This window comes from Vombatus ursinus, unplaced genomic scaffold (genome assembly GCF_900497805.2).
Source record: "Vombatus ursinus unplaced genomic scaffold, bare-nosed wombat genome assembly UNPS02014789.1, whole genome shotgun sequence".
NCBI lineage: Eukaryota > Metazoa > Chordata > Mammalia > Diprotodontia > Vombatidae > Vombatus > Vombatus ursinus.
Window position 1 is genome coordinate 9341921 of NW_020954567.1, and position 18353 is coordinate 9360273.

The 18353-nt window shown below is 39.8% G+C and overlaps 1 pseudogene; it reads right to left on the reverse strand.

Annotated features, from left to right (window-relative positions):
• Positions 1–211: 211 nt before the first annotated feature.
• Positions 212–18353, reverse strand: part of LOC114047524 — a 110499-nt pseudogene continuing 92357 nt past the window's right edge.

The following is an 18353-nucleotide window of genomic DNA, read 5'->3' on the forward strand; positions in this document are numbered from 1 at the left end:
AACAACAGGGTTTAACAAATAGTAGTCACATTGTACTATTCCCCATTTCTAACTTTAGGAAGAGATTAGAGTGTGTTCACAGGTTTTCCATTTCTGGGATTCAGTCACTAAGTAGAGGAAGGATTTGATCTATTTGGAAAGCTCATCCCACATAACCCCTTCACCACTGTCATGTTCTCTTAATAATAAAATGGCAGCACATTGAAAGGCTTTAAAATTGCATCTCCTTCTGGATTCCCCAAAGAGTATCTGTGCTCTTTTTTAAATGGCCCTCCTCCTCTGGATTCAGGTTTACCTTCACCACATCTGAAATGCCATTCTGCTCCAAGACACATGGGACATTAAGGAAAACATCCTCATTAATGCCATATAGGCCCTTAATCATGGTGGAAATTGGATGTACTCTCCTAAGATTCTTCAGAATGCTTTCTGCCAGATCTTCCACAGACAAGCCAATGGCCCAGGAAGTATGGCTCTTCATCTTGATCACCTCATAAGCACTGTCAACCACCTGTTTATGAATATCTTTCTAATTCTCTGAATCAACATTCGTTCTCAAAATAGGATTGAGGTTCTTCAGAGGGACACTGGCAGCATTCATAGCACTCCACACAGGAACACTGGAGTCTCCATGTTCCCCAAGGACTCGTCCATTACAACTTGAAGAATGGATACCAAGTCTCTCCCCATCAGGCAATGGAAACAGACAGAATCCAGATTGCAACCACTTCCAATAACACAATTCTTAAGAAAGTCACTTAGCTTCCAGGCCACATATGTCAATATCCATTGGATTGGAAACAATAAGCAGCTTGCAATTAGGGCGGCATTTAACAATATTGGGAATGATGAATTTAAAGATATTCACATTGTGCTGGACCAAATTAAGATGACTTTCTCCCTCCTGTTGATGTGCCCCAGCTGTAACAACAACCAGCTTTGAGTTTGCAGTCACACTGTAGTCTCTGCCAGAAACAATCTTTGGTGTTTTGAGGAAAAGGCTGCCATGTTGGAGATCCATCATCTCTCCCTTTAGTTTGTCTTCTATTACATCAACTAGGGCAAGGTCATCAGCCAAATCCTTCATTAAGATACTGATGGCACATGCCGTGCCAACTGCACCAACCCCAATAACAGTGATCTTGTTATAAGTTACCCGGTCTTTCCTTGGGACATTCACAATAAGCTGATCCTTGACAGTAGTTGCCTTTTGGGGGGAAATCTGAGCTCGAACCAAGGTTTCTGGTCAGGCTGCAAAAGTTCTGAGTTAGATGTGAGACTGCTATTCTCAGACTTGTGGCTGATTTTTTTAATTGAATGAAAATATTAGGATATAAGCTCATCTTCAGTAGATTCACTGAAAGTATCTTTTGGGCCACTCCAATAGCAGACAGGATGTCAGGGATGATACTGTATGCAACACATACTGTTCCCCACATGATTATAGATAAAACATTCATTAAGTGCTTACTATGCACCAGGCATTGTGATTTATTAATATTTTTTCTGATATGTCTTGATAGTTTGAAAGTTTTTTATTCAATGTTAGCTTAGAGATTATGAGCATTTGATATGGTAACATCTATTAAAACATGGTGCTTAAAAAGTTTATGAGTCAGTGTTATGTCTGGGAAATTGTGGGCAATAGTCTGTGGTAGTGGTCTGGTTCTAATATGGTTTATTGGTTGAATTCTTAAGGATAATTTATGGTTGATATTTGTAGCATGGGAATTTGTTGTCTATTAGTTGATGAAAGATAGTGAGCTTCTGATTTTTAATTCTAGATGCCATGTCATGTCTTACTAGGCATTTTGTAGACATGGCATTTTTATATCCTTCAGCAATATGTTATGATTCCCATTGTTTCATTGCAAAATCTGCATTTATTAACAAATCTGAGGTCTTGGAGGATGACCTGTCCATAATTTCTGGTGCTGATAACCTAGTCTTGGATTGTTTTCTTGAACCTTTGGTATCTCTAAACCAATCTGCATGACTAAGTCATTTATTCAATCCTTTGTTTATCTATTGTTGGTTGAATTCAAATGAATGTTGCCCATGAAGGGACTTTCAATTCCAGTCTTAGATCTGCGTTACTTCATAAGCTCCATCCAGAGGCAAACCATTCTCAGGCACATTGGACAAATCCAAGGCATGTACCTATTATCAGTCTTTATCATTGCTTGGTCAAAGTGATGTTTGCTTTTTCCAAAAGTTTTTCTGTAAATTTTAAACCTCATCTTATGAGGACATTTATAAATTCTATTCTTTCTATTATTAATAAGTATTACTCTTCCCATGGCTGCCTTAGGGTGATGGGTCCTGTTTTTCAATATTAATGTGTAAATTTTTGTTAGGTATTTTCCAAATATGTTATGGTTCACTTCATAGTACCAAAATTATATGTTAAGGCTGGTATTGCATAGGTGTTAATTGCTTTAAATGTGATTTTCCTGTTTATCTTTGATTTCAGAATGCCAGTAAGTCTTTTGACATCGACAGCAACAGCCTTCTCCTGGACATCTTTATGCTCTGAGTGTCTTGTCTGGAGGTAAATAAGCTATATGTAAGTATTGCCTGTACTCATTGGTTCAATTTGACCTGAGTTCCGGCTTGAAGCCTTCAGTCTCTATCTTTCTCTGGAGTAGATTAAAAATTTTACTTCTTGAGGCTTAATGACATTTTGATACTATTAGAGGAAGAATTTATGAGATAGAAAATCTTTTAAATATGTTTTTCACTGGAGTCATATAACATGAAGCCACATACAAGTGATTAATCAGATATTTTGGCACAAACCACCTTTTAACCTAGAAGTTATGCTCATTTCTATTTAGGGAAGGGAGTAAGCATTTATTAAGTACCTATTATGTGGAGGCACTGTGCTAGATAATATTAATATTATCTCATTTGATCCTCAAAAAATGAGAGGTAGGTGCTATTCTTATTCTCTTTCTATATGAGGAAACTAAGGCAGAGAGCAGTTAAATGATTTGTCCAGGGTCATATAGCTAGTAAGTGTCTGAAGCTAGATTTGAGTTTAGGTGTTCCTGACTCCAGAGCCAGTGCTCTACGCACTATGGTGCCATCTATTAGGCAGAATCACAATGGACTTTGTCTCCCCAAAAGATGCCACATTTTAGATCAGTTGTTCTTAAAATTATGTTGGTAGCCTCCTTTAAAAAGAGAACAGTTTTCTGTCTTGACATTAAATACTCTAGACTTCTCACTGTACTTGGACCTGTTTTATATATTTGTAGTACATGAAGAAGCCATAAGCACTAAAGTGAGTCAAAGGCTTTATGGTAATCAATAATGGCAGGATGGATGTCAGGGCACTTGTAGGCAGCTTGCTCAGTAATTATCAAATAAATGACAATTTGCTCTTTGTGCTCCAGGGACTTTGTGGCCCTCCTCCTTTATTCCTCAGCCAACATAATGTTTTCTTCTAAATGTTTATGTATATCTGTTTTGTTGATACAAGCTGTGAATTATTTGTATAAAGCACAAAAACATGGAATTGGCCTATATTTGGAAGGATCATCTTTTTGTTGTTGATTTGTGATGTCTTCTGTTAGGAAAGGGAGGGACCAGGCTTGTGTTTAAGAGGAAGCTTGTGATGTGCCTTAATTATAAGTCATGTACCACTGTGAAGCATTTGAGACAATAATTATGGATATTAGCCAGCCAGGCTGTTTCTAGTTTTTCAGAGAAGCTAGAGTTCCAGTCACCTCCATTGATGAGACTTTTTTGTCATTATTATTTAATGACGAATGAGTTGTCTGTTTTAACCAGCTTTTTTTGTTGTATTGCACTTTGTATTTTGTTGTGTTGTACTTTTTGGCAACCATATAGATCAGGGGGTAAGCAAACTATGGCCCCAGGACCAAATCAGGTTGTTTTTGTATGAAAGAATGTTTTTTTTTTTTTATTTTAAATAAAATTTTATTGCATTTAAAAAAAAAACAACATAAAAACCATTCTTAGTCCTAAAAAACAGGCAGTGACCGAACTTGGCCCTCGAGCAATAAATAGTTCGATGACCCTTGGTATAGGTAACAGATATTTTCCACATATTCCTTCTTCAGAGATTCTCCCTCTCCTCTGCTTTTTGAATGATGTAGAATGATTCATTTTGTCCTTTGTACTGTGTTAACTCCTTGTCCTGCCTTAACCTTTTGATTTTTGTTTTCAATCACTCATTAAGGGAATTTGGAATTTATGATATGCTTTGTTTTCTGGATTCCTTTCTAAATGCTTCCTTTTGGTCACCTTTAATTGGGTGAGATAGTGTTCAAGTTTTCTACTGTACATACCAGCTTGATGTTGTTATGATATTCCAGTGCCTTCTTATGTCTTCAACAGCTTTCTCAAATCATTCCTGCCATGGCAAGGTGTGAAGCTTGTCCTTGGGAATATTCCTTTGTAACAACCTTTGGCAAACAAGTTGACTGGCCAAAAACCTCCTACGACTTGTAGTTCTTCCCAGTTTGGGAAGAGAGAAACTAGCTTGAGATCAGTTCTCAAGACAGGGGTAGTGGTGGGAGTTTGAGGGCTCTCTTGGAGGAGAAAAAAAGAAGAAGTGGCAGTCATACCATGGCGGTGGTGTAATCATGACAGTAGCCAGTGTCTGCCACATCTGCAGTTCCCTTCTTTCAGACCATGAGGGATGACCTCTACATAATGGACAAGCTAGGAGGTATGTGTGATTGTATTTTATCATGGCAACAGCCTCAGTATCAGGAGTGCTGAGAGAAATGAGCCTGCCAGGATGAATCAACAGGAAGGCCTTATCCTGCCCCAGCTTTACTCCTGTTTCTGTTTTTATTAATTTTTTTCTTTTAAAGAATGCATTTGCCAGATTTAAGATTATTTTTCATAAACACCTGTGGTTGACTTTGTACTTATTGTCTGGATTTTCCTTTGTTTTTGACATGAAGGCTTAATGGAACTACACAGGATAGGAGGATCTTTCCTATCAACAGGGCTCAGAGCTCAAACCTTAGCCCATCATTAGGGAGTTTTTAGTCTCTAATTGGAAGCATAAGCACGAACCATTTCATAGCTACCCTGCTAGGTTCAGAAATACCATGGACGTGGGCCTTCTTTTATAAATCTGCCTCATAGACATGAGCCAGAGTTGCACCTTGATAGCTCCAACTTTCCTCTTACGATTCTTACCATGTCAACAACTGCCACATACACTGTTCTGTGCAGGTACTGAGATGTCAAATATTGTGGGAGAATGCGTTCATTCATAATGGCCGTAGCAAATTCCAGCTTATTGGACTCAGGTTGTTTGGTTACAGTTGATCTGCCGCTTGGATACACACTATTGAACTCAAAAAGACCTGTTTAAAATGCAGTCTAAGAAGGCCCTTCTCTTAAATTTCGTTGGAAACATCAGTATAACTTTTGTCATCTGTTTCATTATTAGGTAGAGTTTCTGGAATCTGAATTAGCTGAAGATTTTTTCAGTGATCTTTGATTCCTTACCTTTTATTTCTTCAAATTTTAGTAGCTCCTCAATTTCAGGTATTGAATGCTCTGTCCCCTCTATCTGTCTCTTAGTTTTTCTGTTTCCTTTAAGACTCTACTCAAAGCCCACCTTCTGTAGGAGGTCTTTCCTGGTCTTGCCAGCTGCTAATGCCTTCTTCTTCCATATTATTTCCATATACTCTGTATATATTAATATATATTATATGTAATATGTAGTATATATATAATCTGCATATTGCATCTTGATGACAGGGATTATTTTTTACCTTTTTTTTTTTGTATTCCCAGGGCTTACCATAATGCCTGGCACATAGTAAGCACATAATAAAAGTTTATTGATTAACTGATTGATTTGAGAATGAATTTATTTATTTATAAGGATGAATGGTCCTGTCCTCATCAGCAATATGTTATGTGGTTTGGAGTTGAAGTTACTATTGAAAAAAAATTGGATGAATCCATTGCCTGAAACTAGAAAGACTTGAAAAATTTTTTTTCTATGATACTGATGTATAATAAAAGCCTTCATACCTTCGGTGTATTTCCTAAGCATTTGTGGTTTGTCTGCACGAAAGTAGGTATTTCTCATCTACACTGAACATTTCCAGTAGGTACAGTATTGGCATTTCTGATTTGTTCTGGTTTATCTTGCCCTTTTGTGGCGGTATTCTGAAAGAATACAAAATAGGATATTCTCTTTACAATCCTTCTCATCAAGCTAATTATTACAAGTATTTTTGATTAGGGACAGCCTAGCCCCCTTATTTATTTCTTTGACTTCTGAGAGAAGTTGTATCATACTGGACAGAAGTCTAAAACAATTAGTGATATTTCCAGAGCCCAATTTGCCAGCATTTCAAGGTTACTGCCAGGCCTTCGCAGTCATTACAGCAGCATCAGGGCACATAAAACTCCTGTTGTACATCTCCCCTGGCTAGAATTCCTCTACCTTTCATGAATGATGAGTTGGGCTTTCAGGGGGTTATTATTATCATGATCAGTGGTGGTCTTGGTAGTTTGACCCTTGAAAATAAAATTGCATTCAACTAATTTTAAAGTTATAAGGGCTTTGGGGCAGCTAGGTGGTACAGTGGATAGAGCACCAGCCCTGAATTCAGGAGGACCTGAATTCAAATCTGGCCTCAGACACACATAACACTTACTAGCTGTGTGACCTTGGGCAAGTCACTTAACTCCACTACCTAGCCAAAAAATAAAAAAATAAAGTTACAAGGGCTTAAATGCCTTTATAGCAAAGTTGAAAAGTTAAAATGAAAAAGGCTTTTTTTTTTTTGTTGTGAGGCAGAGTTGGATTTGACGTCAGATGATATGGGTTCAAATACAGACTGTTACTACCTGTATGATCTTAGACAAGTCTTTTTTTTTCTTTTTGACAATTTTCTCATCTGTAAAATATGATCTGAAAGAACATGGAAACTGGAATAAAAACAACAACAAAAAAATGTCCTAAGGAGAGTTTGAGGTGAGAAGTTCCTTTCCTCTCCTCCATTCATATGCACTTCCCTGGAGGAGTCAGATTTGCATGCAGGCTGCTATTGCTGCCACAGCAAGACTCGAAATGCCCAGGCGAAGGAGATCCCTGAATAGCTCCTACTAGACCCAGGACTCCCAGGACCAGTCAGGTCCCCCACCTTGAAAACAATAAAGAGAATGATGAGGAGTAAGGCACAGTCTATAGGAGTACACCTTCGCTAGGACCCACTGGAAAAGGAAGAAGGAGACAAAAATAAAAAGGAGAAGGCTAGGAAAATGAGAGAAAGAGAGAAAAACGAAAGGGGATTAGGGTAGGAGAAAGATGGAAGCCATTGTGAAGGGACTCCTTTATAATGGTAGAGGAGAGGAAGAGCACTGTAGAAACAGTGAAAGTAAAACTTTACGAAAATTCCCAAGGATTTGATTGTCCTTCCATGACATTTCATTCTGCCTCAAAGTGGGATGTTTCAGAGAAGGAATGTGAAAAGATTAAAGGGACTGAGAATCTGAAAAGGAGAATGTGAATTCAAGCAAAGGACAATAATTTTTGTGCAGTGGCTATGAAAAATCTGAATCCATTTGATGCCTTGGAAGGGTGGCCTCTTTAAATTGAGGAAATGCTAGGCAGCTCTTCCTTACAGAAACTCAGTGGGGCTGTTGCTTCGGACTTCACTGCCTAGTACGTTTTCTTGGCCTGGAATATGGGGCCCACTTGCATGGTGCTTACCGTAGGCCAGACGCTGTACTATGTGCTGGGGATACCGAAAAAGGCAAAAACAGTCTCTGTCCTCAAGGAGCCTCCGTTCTAATAGGAGAAGGCTGCTGTATCACAAACACCTATGTCTACATACATATATACGTACATACACATACACATACGTACATACACACATATATATGCATGTGTGTGTATATGTATATGTATATGTATATATACATATAGTCAATTGGAAGTAGAGGAAAGGCATTAGCACTAAAGGGAAACAGCAAAGTCCTCTTCAGGAGCTGAGACTTGAAGGGTGCCAGGGAGATCAGGAAAGAGAGGAGGAAGAATTTCACTTGTGAAGGCAAGAATATTCAAATGTGAATGAATAAAAGAAAAACAGACTGTGAGGAGAAAGGGCAAGAGAGATAAGGATCTCAATAGTGACCTAGTTGAGCAGGCAAAGGACCAGGACCACCGATGGTTTTTATTATTTAAAAAAAAACAACAACTTAGGAAAAAAAAAGAAATCTCAGCCTCATTAATTCTGACCTTTAAAATTGGGCTTTTTTTGAGGGTGGGGGTAAAGTTTATGAGTGGGTTGAATCATAACAAATTCTAATTTAGACTCAGCGTAGCTGCCAATCGCCTCTCCTGTGAGAAACAGCTGCCAATTCTGTAGGACAGAAAAAAAAACAAAACAAAACCAAACCAAGGGCGCTTGTTAATCCATTCAGCAATGCGAAAACATGCTCTTCTTCCCCTGTGCCATGTTGGCAAAACAAGTCATTCCCTTTGAAAGGCCTAAGCCGAGTAAAAAGAAAGGGAACGAATGGGTCAGCCTCCTTAAGCCTCATGGTCAAGAGCTGGGGCAGGAATTCTAGCTTTAAAACAGGGGTCAAGCAACAGGGTGAGTGGGTCTGGCAGAGGTCACATGTCTTGGAAACAATTCCACACATCAAACATCTCATTTCTGGGACACAGTGACCGGAAAGGTTCTTCACTGGGGCCAAAACAAGAGCAATTAACTCCCCCTCCTCTAACCCCAGAGCAGCACTGCTTCTCGGGATAACTTTTGAGATGAAATGGTTTTTCTTTAAAAAAAAAATGCTATTAACCCCTTCTCTGTTATTCCCCCCTTCCTCAAGTCAAATAATGTTTCCTATGAAAACAAAAGAGTCATTTTCAGGCTAGATTTATCTTCATACCATTTCTGCCACTCACCAGTATTAGGCTGGACCTGGAAATGATTGGTAATCATTTTCTCTTCTCTTACCCATGCCCACCATACTTTCTGACATCTCCATGGTATGCTGCCTACCCCACCCTACCCTCACCCTCTTTCCAATTCTTGATCTGAGAATAGTAACCAAATTAACCTCATCAGATTTCTTATTACTCTAATCCCATTCTCTCTGACTTCATTATCCAAAACATTGCTCTTTGGCCACTACTCCCTATTTATTTTCTTCTCCTGTTAGACTATAAGCTCCTTGAGGGCAGGGACTACCTTGCTGATTTTATTTTCATCTTCAAGACTTATTCTGGTGTCTAGCACATGGAAGCCCTTAAAGTGTTTTCATTCATTCATTCACTCATTCATTCATTTGGCACCAAGAATATGAAGCATTGGCAAAGTTATTTTCATAAGCAAGTAAATCAATGTTCTTAACTCTATTTTTTATGTTTGTTCAGCAATTCTAGGTGTTCAGCTACGTGGTGCAGTGTATAGAGTGTCAGGCCTGGAGTCAGGGAGAATCATCTTCCTGAATTCAAATCTGTCCTCAGACATTTACTAGCTGTGTGACCCTGGGCAAGTCACTTAGCCTTGTTTGCCTCAGTTTTCCCATCTGTAAAATGAGCTGGAGAAGGAAATGGCAAAACATTCCAGTATCTTTGCCAAGAAAACCCCAAATGGGGTCAAGAAGAGTCAGACACGACTGAAAACAACTGAACAAATGTCCCAGTTTACCGTGCCTGTGACTTCCCAGACCAAAACACTCATTCCTAGGTGCCACTACCCCATATGTTGTCTCCCTCTATGAGAATGTAAGCTCAATAAGGGCAAGTCCTACCTCACATTTGTATTGTATTCATAGTGCTTAATAAAGAGCTTGGTAGGGATTGGCACATAGACTGCACTGGTGATTTCAGTTGAATAGAGAACTCCCATACCAGGAAACTTCATCTATAAGCGATGACTGGCACTTTCTCTGCAATTTACAAACTTCAAGAGTTTCCTAAAACACTAAAATGTTGTGTCTTACCCAAAGTCACTCAACCAGTAGAATGAGACTAATGCCAGAGAATGATAGAGGCTCACTCTAGTTTTCATCCAGACTGAAATGGATTAAAGATAATGTGATCCATTCTCTTCCCCAAATGGTAAAGGGAAAGGAAGCTTTCCTGCTTTTATTCTACTAAGTAATATTTATTTTCCTGGAATTTTGGTCTCTGCCCTCATAATGTCTCAACCTTAGAGTAAAAATTCCTTAATGCAGTAGGATTGGAATTAGCAATATAAAACTGTTTCATAGAAGAGGTGGTATAACCATGCTATCAGGGAAAGCTAGCCTCTTCTGGTTAAACCTATCCAGTAACATTGCCTGGTAGTTCAGGATTGGAACCACATCTCATCTTCAATCAAGGGAGTTCAGAAGCCCACACTTAGACTTTAAATGTGTCACTTTCTAATTTTTTAAGGCATTCAAAATCCCCAGCTCACCATGGAATGCCGGCCAGAGGTCCTTGAACAGCCACCAGTAAATTTATTAATCAGTAGAGTGCACTAGGAAAACAAATTCCACTTCGGGGCTAGTTAAATTCCTTCTAGTTCTATAATTCTGTGATTCTACTGCTGCCGAAGTTGGTTGTGCACCACTGACCATGAGGTCCGTGATGAGGACAACATCCGGCTTTCCTGTCAGCTCTCAGACTTGCGTCTGAGGCTGTAGGGAAAGTGCCAAGGTCCCCGTCTCCTTCCCCATCTGTGTTGCATTAGGATGTATGCATTTGGAATTGTTTGTACTCTCTGGAAATACATTTACACACACACACACAGTCACAGTGAGCTCCTGTGCCAGGTGGGTTACAACAAACAGTCACCAGGAGATGCCCTGCTGGAGTATAGTCCCTCGGCAGCTGTCAGTTTCTCCAGAGGGGAAGGTAGGTAGGGCAGGAAATTAATACACCTTTCAGAAAAAATAATAACTGCCCAGACCAAGGAGTAAAGGGTTAAGTGGTGTTCATTGTCACATGATGCTGAGAACAAGAGCTGAGCGAGAACCCCAGGAATCAAGGGACGGCACATCTTGCCTGCACATGTGGCCTAGACCACAACACTTCAAAGTACCTCCCTCAGACCGACATAACATTCTGACGCCGACTGTAAATGCCCTTGACACGCAGAGTGGAAAATATCAAACGCTCCAACAGTCCCCAAAATGCAGTGTCTTTGCACTGGGAAAGGCCTTAATGAGGCCGCAGTGAAGGGAGGGGAGGGGTGGAGGTCAGGAGACGAGGGTGGAGTAGAGATGCTATGGGGAAGGAGCTAGGAGCCTGAGTGAGGGGTGGAGGTTTAACGGGTGGTTCTGATTTAAGCCTTGTACTGATTCATTCTTGTGTGTGCAATTGGACTCAGTATGATATGAATCTACATGCCCTAGGAACAGGATAGCTTTGGGCCTTGGACCTCAGTTCCAGGCCTTGCTGAGTCAAGACTCTTCTAGATTACTTCCCCTTGTATAGACTACAGCAGAAGACTCTCAAATCAATGAATTTCTTGATCCATCAAGCCACAATTTTCTTGCAAGGACATTTTGCACTCCCTTAGTGCTCTGCACTATTCCCCAACAATGTTGCTTTCATTGAAGTTGTCTTTTGCTTCAAGCCTCTTCCTGGAAAGCAACCAGGAAAGAGACAGGACCTCGGTCTAGTGTTCTGGAGTCATCATGCTTCTGATGACCAGTCAGTCCTGTGACTCCTACTTTCCAGCATCTGCCACAGAAATTCCCTTCCTTTTGACCTTCCTGGGAAAGAGATATCTCTTTGGGTGGACCTCAATTTCATTGGTTGCTCCAGTCAATAGGGAGATAAAAGATGGGGCCGTCATTTTCAATGTCAATTTCAACAACCATGTAGTTCTCAATTCTTGACATAGTGGATAGAGCACTGGACCAGAGTCTAATCTCAATTCTGACACTCACTAGTTGTGCAACCACAGGCAAGTCATTTAACCCTGATCAGCCTCAGTCAGAGTACTTGTCAGTAAAATGAGGAAACCATTACTCGTAGTAGCTAATTATGAGTTTCCAACTTTTGTTGATGCTGCTACTTCAATATTACTAATCTCTGATCTGTTCTCTGCTTTCACTCTATGACCAAATCTAGTCTAGACCCTCATGTGTATAGATATTGAACTAACGAATGAGAAGACCTGACTGATACAGGAAGGACCCACCATAGTAGAATATGAACTTTATTTAACTGCCAATCCATCCATTGTATGTATTCCTTTTATTTTTTTTGATACTGTGTCAGATGAAATATTTGTCCTTTCTTCTGAATTTGTTTTATACTACTGAAGAATTGTGGTTTTATATGAAGAACTGGTTTAATATTTTTGAAGAATTTGTATTATAATAAGTATAGACTTCTCAGTTGTATTATTTGGCCTCTGTGTATCCAGGCTCCTTCCTTTCCAATTTATTTTCTACAATGCTGTATGATGGTATTCCTAAAGGTTAGGTCTGACCTTGTCACTCCTTTGCTCAACAAGATTTAATGCCTCTGCATTGCCTTTAGGTTAAAATATAAACTCTGCTCTCTGGCATTAAAAGCGCTTCACAATCTCTCTACAGCTTATCTGCCTAGGCTGATTAAGCATCACTCTAGTTTATACTCTCAACACTTTAGCCAAACTAGTCTACTTGCTACTTCTTACATATAACATTCCATCTCCCCCCTTGGTGCAACTGCATGTGCTCTCCCTCCTCACTTCTGCCTCTTGGAATTCCTAGCTCCTGGTGAGGGTCTGCTCAAATGTGATCTTCTTCAAGAGACATTTCCCAATTCACCAAGTTGTTGGTATTCCCCACCCCCAATCACCACGTATTTATTTTAAATATGTTGTATTTACTTATCTGAAAACTGTTGTATCCCTCCAATAGAATGCAAGCTCATTGAGGATAGGGTCTGTCTCACCTTCGTATCCGTACCCCCATTCCCAAGTATGTCTGACATGTTAATTAATGACTGGTGATTGGTTGGTTGGCTGTGACAAGACTCACGGAATCATAGAATTTCAGAGTTGTAGGGGAACACAATAGCCAACCCATACACAAAAGGAACTCCCACTAGATGACATGTCCCAAAAGTGGTCATTTAGCCCCTGCTTAAATACCGCCAAGGAGGGAGATCCTACCACTTATTGAAAGAGCCCATTCTACTTAGGAAAAGCCCAATATGTTAGGAAGATTTTTCCTGATATCAAAACCTAAATTTGTCTCTTTGCAACTTCCAACCTCTAATTCTGATTCTATTTTCTGGGACCAAATAGACTCTCTTCATGTGTCTTCATGACACTTCTGTGCCTCTCCTCCCTTTGCCCAAATTTTCTCTTTTCCAGGCTAGAAATGATCTGTGACTTTACTGACTTTCATGTGACACAGATTCCATTCCCTTCACTCTCTTCTGGATACCCTCCAACTTGTCAATGCCCTTCTTAAACTATGGCACCCAGAACTGAATAACATACTTGAGATGAAATCTGACCAGTGTAGAGTACAGTGTACATCCTTTCCCAGTTCCTGGATTCTAAGCTCTCTTTAATGCATCCCAAGATGGCATAGCTTTTAAGGGGTTTCTACACCACACTATTGACTCACATTGTACTCATAGTCCATGAAAACCCCAAATCCTTTTATGAACAATTCCTATCTAGCCAGGTCTCCCCCATCTTATACTTGTGAAGCTGATTTTTTTTTAACCCAAGTACAAGTCTTTACTTACATTTATCCCTATTGAGTTTCCTCCTATTAGATTTAACTCAGTCTCTAGCAGCTAGAGTCAAGCCTGTCAAGTTCCTTTTAAATCCTGGCTCTGTCTTATACTGGGTTAGCCATCTTTCCTATATTTATCATTTGCAAGTTTAATGAATAAACCATTTATGCTTTTATCCAAGCCATTGACAAGAATATCAAATAACATAGGGCCAGGCATAGATTTGGGGCGGCTAGATGACTCCTTGGACAGAGCACTAGCCCTGGAGTCAGGAAGGCCTGAGTTCAAATCCAGCCTCAGATACTTACTAGCTGTGAGACCCTGGGCAAGTCACTTAACCTCTTTGTTTGCCTTAATCCTCTGGAGAAGGAAATGGCAAACTGTTCCAGTATCTTTGCCAAGGAAATCCCATGGATGATATGGTCTATGGTCCCTGGGGTCATAAAGAGTTGGACCCAACTGAACAACACCAAAGGCAGAGATTCCTGGGATACTCCCCTGGAGACCTCCTGCCATATTGACATTAAATCATTTACAATTATTCTTTGAGACTGTCCATCTAACCTGTTCCAAATATATAAGAACTCACTATTCTTTTTTAAAATCCTCATTTATTCAAATGGAACAATACATATAAAGTCCTCTGCAAACTTTAGAGTGCTACATAAATGTCAGCTATTATAATTATTACTAATATAAATACTGAATGCATTGTTCACTTTAAGTCTCTCATATGGTACTGATATTACCTAGAGATCACCTGTTACGTAGAGGCCGCTAAGGGGCACAGTGGATAGAGTACCAGACGTGGTATCAGGAAGATCTGAATTCAGCTATGATTCAAGAAACTTATTAGCTTTATGACTCTGGGCAAGTCACTTAAACTCCTCCTGTTTCAGTTTCCTTATCTGAATCTACCTCCCAGGATTGTGGTGAAGAGAAAATGAGATAATATTTTGTAAGGCATTTTGCAAACTTTAAAATCACCAGATAAATGCTAGCATTTCACTCACATGGTAGTGAGTCACTTTATTTGGATTAGCAGTTTCCGTTGAACTGCAGAGTAACAGGTATTCATATCTCCTCCAAGGTCTGCCATACTCTTCTTTGGTTGCTGAGGTTTACTATTCCTCTGTAGATCGGCATATAGATCCCTTCTGGTTCTCCCTTCCCCTGTCTTTGTCCCAGGTTTAATCTCTCGTGGATTGTACTCTCCAGAAGAGGGAAGTATGGGAAGTTACCAAAATCACTGATCCATCAGTGAGCTACGGTGCCAGAGGAAAAGCAGAGGATGGAGCCCAGCTACTCAGGGGAGTGCTCTTATGCACGCTCAGGAAAGATGGAGAATTGTGGGGAATTTTTAGCTGGAAAAATAGAGACTCTCAAAGTACACTCTGTTAACTAGTCCCAAATCAAGCAAACCCCAAAGGATCCATCAATATCTGTCTTGCAAATTACATTTATATGTTTTTAGATGATATTTAGGCTGTTAAAATTCTTCAGGTTTAGGAACATGGGAACTCAAGTTAAACAAATAATAAAAAGGTAAGAAAATCTCCTACTTTGGCACATAAACAGTTACAGGTAGAACAAATTTGAGGGCAGGGAGGAGTTATATCCCACAAACAGGTGCATGATAGAAAGGAAGCATAGAGGAGGCTGTCATTTGTTCTGAAGCTTTAATTTTCACTGCTGGAGGTAGGCTACCAGACCGAAGGTATTAATCTTGCCTGGTGCCAAACAGTACATTTTACATAACCTGCAAATAATCTATCAGAACTGCCTTTGAAAGAAGTACCTGACTTTTCTCCCAGAAAGATTATGGGTAGACAAAGATCCTGTTTTGATATTTGACAAGATGTTCTTCAGATATTGGCTATAAGTTAAACATCCAATAAGACTCAACAAAGACATTCATTCATTGAAATTGTGAAAGGTAAGGGGTACATAGCATTCCTTTAGAATCTAGAATACTATTTCTCAGTGAGTTGTGTAAGGTATTCCATGAGGTCTGCATGGTGAGCCATGAAATTTTACATATGTTATTGCAGATAAAAGAAAATTTATAAATAATTGTGTTTAATATTTATCTTTCTGATTCCATACACATTGCATGGCAAGTACAGTATCTATGAGATTAATGAACTATGATTAGCCTACTTATGCACCAACATCATGATATGTCAGACCTTGAATTTCCAAAGAATTCAACTTTTATTGAGCTTCCATTAGTACTGCTGAATTCTACGTTCACTGTGCTACAGTTCCTCACGGCAAAGACCACAAGCAAAAACAGTTTGAGAACTATTTATCCAGAGATAATTAACTAGTCACCTTAATGTTCCCAAGGAGAGCCATCCAAGACAGCTGGGTATGATGAGGGTGGGGAAAGGGGAAGGAAAGAGACAGGAAGGAGCCCAAGGCTCTACTATACAAAAGTGCCCTGGATGACTAGTGAGACAAAGGGCAGGATGAGAGTGGGTAATTACAGAGTGAGGGAGGCACACAAGGTCATTGTCCTTTACCTTTCTTCCATTTGGCTAAGGGCTCACTTTCGTCCCATTCCCCTAAACAAAATTTTAGAATGTCAGAGCAGAAAAGGACCTCAGGGCCCATCCAGCACCACTTAGACCTGAATCCAAATCTCCTACATAATCACTTCTAACAAAGTGCTTACCCACTTGAAGATGTCCAGAGAAGGGGAAGCCACAGATCCTTCCATTTTGGAATAGTTTTCTTTTGGGAGAAGTTTTTTTCTTACATCTAACTTAAATCTGCCTCATTGCAACTTCTGTTGCTCCTCATTCTGCCCTTCAAAAAGGATGATGATGATGATGATGATGAAAAAAGCATTTTTAGAGAGCTTTAAGGTTTACAAAGCATTTTACATGAGTTAACTCGATTTCACAACAGCCATGGAAAACAAATGATTATTCCCATTTTATATCAGAGGGAACTGAGACACAGAGGGATTAAGTGACTTGCCCAGGATCACGCAGGTAGTCAGTGTCTGAGGCATGTTTCAAACTCAGGTCTTCCTGACTCTAAGTCTTACATGGTATCTATTGCACCATCTACCTGTTAAAGGAAACAAAATAAGAAAAGAGAAGAAGGAGTGCTCTCTTACAAGCTAGAGTTATATCCCCACAAGTAGAACAGGCACACAAAATAACACTATCCTTTGGTCTAATGGCCTAAAAATTCATACTATATGCAAAACGTTAATTGAATTTAAAAAAGAATAAATCCCCCATAAAATACCTTGCCAAATCACAACTTTGGTCATCCTGTGAGACAAATAGAATTGTGGACTCAGATTTGGGAGGGATCTTAGAAATCATGTAGTCACATCCCATTTTATGTATGAGGAAACTGAGGCCCAGGGAGGTCAAAGGACTTGTTTAAGGTCACACTTACAGCTAGTAAGTGACATAATTTTGACTAGAACCCCAATTTTTTGACTCTGGTGATCTTTTGAATTCCTCCTATAGTGAAAATGATATTATAGTATACCCATCTCACTGTAATGCAGAATAACACTAACAAAGATATTGTTGCTTTTCTCTTACATTTGTATCAGAGAGGGCATGCATGTAGTGGACAGAGAACTGGCTTTGGAGATAGAGCAATGATTTAGGTTCAAGTCTTGCCTCTGACTGTGCTGGCTGTGTGACCCTGAGCAGGTCACTTAACCTCTTAGGGACCCAGTAGATTCTCCAACAATGATTGACTGAGTGAAAAAGCATTTGCTAAGTGCCTCCTTTGTGTAATGGTGCTAGGAATAAAAGTAGAAAAATGAGAAAATCCCTGCCCTTGAGGAGCTTGTTTTCTAAAATAGGAAGATGAATACTATAGGGGTATAGTGCCAGGAAAGGGAATTTGGGTCTGGTGAGGTAACGAAGGAAACAACTGAAGAGAAGGAGGGGCAGGATCAGAGTTGTTCATGCAAGCATGCTTTTTAAGAGAACAGATGACAGAGAAGATGAATGAATGACAGTGGGCCTATATTTGAGTCTTGCTCTGCTATTCTTCCAGTAATGAGTGAGAAGAGAGGAGTAATCAGGGTCCCATGCAGTCCAGCTGAGGAATAAGCCATGCCAGAAAGAAATCTGAGGGCAGAAGTAAACGTCTCTTCCAGAGACAGAACAGTAAGCAAGGAAAAACCTCAAGAAATGACTAAGGTCCAACCTTGCCTTTCCCATCAAACACTGACCCTCGGAGCTACGGCTATGAAAATAGCCTTGTGGGAGTAGCTGAAGGATAGATAGCTTCCATATTGTGTTCTTGGAACTCCTGAGTTTTGAGTGTGCCTATAGAGTCTTGGTTTGAGAGGAACCATCATCACGGAGCATGTATAGTAATTGTGCTAATTTACCGGGTTTTTATTTCTTTTGCTCTGTAGCTGTCTCTTCCAGGGTTATTCCCCCAATTCACACTTGCACAGTTATTTTATAGTCCCCAGAGTAGCAGTGGACTACAACCACTCTAGGTATAAGAAACCATGAGGGTCTAGGTTTTCTAATACTTTCATCCATGAGTCCCCATCGGTGTGTTTCCCATTAATAACTGGCAAAACTCCATTAGTGTTTGGAAAAGAGATTTACTGAGAAGATATTCACACACATGTGCATAGACACAAACACACACACACACACAC